This window comes from Octodon degus, unplaced genomic scaffold (assembly GCF_000260255.1).
Source record: "Octodon degus isolate 3935 unplaced genomic scaffold, OctDeg1.0 scaffold00003, whole genome shotgun sequence".
Taxonomy (NCBI): domain Eukaryota; kingdom Metazoa; phylum Chordata; class Mammalia; order Rodentia; family Octodontidae; genus Octodon; species Octodon degus.
In genome coordinates, this window is record NW_004524579.1 from 23175263 (window position 1) to 23177064 (window position 1802).

A 1802-nucleotide genomic window follows, 5' to 3' on the forward strand; every position below is an offset into this window, starting at 1 on the left:
TTTTTTTTTTTTTTTGAGACAGGGTCTTGCTTTGTAATTCAGGCTGGCCTTAAACTTGCAAGTCCAGGCTGACCTTGAACTTGCAGTGATCTTTCTGCCTCTGCCTCCCAAGTGCTGGGATTATAGGCATGTGCCACCATACCCCAGAACAGCCCTTATTTTACATTATTCTAAAGCAGTTGCTTTATTGGGTAGCACTGAATAAGTCATTCTTTGGATTTGAACAAATGCCTAATGCCAAGTATCAATAGCCCCACAGGAGTAGTACATTATGTAGAGATAATGAACCTGTATTGACATTTTAAATTTAATTATATTTATTTACTTATTTTTTTTGTTTGTTTTGGTACAGGGTCTTGCTACGCAGCTCGGACTTGTAGTGATCCTACTGTGTCAGCCTCCCCATCACTGGGATTACAGGTGTGTGCCACTACTTGGGGTTTAGGTGGCTGGCCTGGCATGGGGTCAATATGGCATGTAGTAACGGGGATTGAACTTGGGTCCTTGCGCTTGCCAGACAGGCACTTAGACTGCAGAGCTATTTTCTTGGCCTGACATATTTTTGTTGCCCAAAGTCTGTAGTTTATATAAGAGGATTCACTCTTGGTGTTGTACATTCTAGGAGTTTGGACAAATGTTTTCTGATAGTTTCATATACTATTTTCTTTTCTTTTTCTTTGCGGAGCCGGGATTGAACTCAGGCCCTTGCACTTGACAGGAAAGCACTTATTCTGCTGAACCATCTCCCCGGCCCCAACCACAGAGTATCATGCAGGTAGAATAGTATGGAATGTGACTTAAGATTTGTAGTGATGTGAATTTAAGTGTCTTCTATGTCTTTTCATGGCTTGATATCTCTTTTTCTTTTTCTTTTTTTCTATTTTTTGGTACCGGGGATTGAACTGAGGACCTTGCGCTTACCAGGCAAGCACTTATTCTTCTGAGCTATTTCCCAGCCCACTCTTTTCTTTTTATCAGTAAATAATTTCACATTATTTGGATATACTACAGTTTATCCATTGAGTTATTGAAGGGATCTTTGGTTGCTTCTCCAAATTGCGACACTGCTAATTTTTGGCAGTGTATATTTCAGCATTTTTGATTAAAAATATCAGAGTTAAAAGAGTAGCTTTATAACAGAATTATCCTTTTTTTACTTTATTACCATCAGAGAAAATATTATTGACTGCTCTTTATTGTAGGGTGTAGTGCTGAGTGGGGTATGCTATAGAGTAGGTATGGTTAAGAACATGGGCTCAGAAACAACTTCGGTGAAAATTCTGGCTTAGGTATTTCTTTTTCTTTTCTGTATTTAGGACAGGGTCAACAGGGTCTACAGGGTCTTACTATGTAGATCGGACTCAGCGATTCTCTTGTTTTCAGCCCCCCAGGTGCTGTGATTATGCATGCCACCATGCCCAGTCTCAGTTGCACAGTACGCACGGGATTGAATCCCAGCAGCTGTGTTCTGCCTAAGCAGGTGCTTTGTCTGCTGAGCTATCAGGCTGGTCCCCTGACCTCAATAGTGACTCTCTTAAATTTGCAAACTGCCTAACCTTGTATCTTAGTGAATATGTAAATAACTAAATTATTTCAGAAGGAACTTTGAAATCTATTCTTAGGTTTTTTCTTGTTTTTAACTTTGAGTTTTTCTCATCTGTCTTATTATGCAATAGAGGGTTAAGATGGTAGTTGCCTCTTTCACTCTTGTGTGTATGTATTACAGTGCCTGTGACACCTCAGACAGGCTAGGCAAACCTTTTTACAGCTACACTGTATCCCTGGGTCTCACCTTTGTTTTT

At 40.0% G+C, this 1802-nt stretch overlaps 1 protein-coding gene across 4 annotated transcripts in view; it reads left to right on the top strand.

Annotated features, from left to right (window-relative positions):
- CUNH18orf25 (chromosome unknown C18orf25 homolog) overlaps positions 1-1802 on the top strand; it is a 96031-nt gene that overhangs the window by 19984 nt on the left and 74245 nt on the right. The window contains exon 1 of one of the 4 annotated variants that reach the window (XM_023714595.1): positions 398-420. The exons of the other annotated variants lie outside the window; for them this stretch is intronic. The gene's annotated coding sequence lies outside the window, so the exon portion shown is untranslated. Of the gene's footprint in view, positions 1-397; positions 421-1802 lie in introns of those variants that run through there. 4 annotated transcript variants of the gene reach the window in all.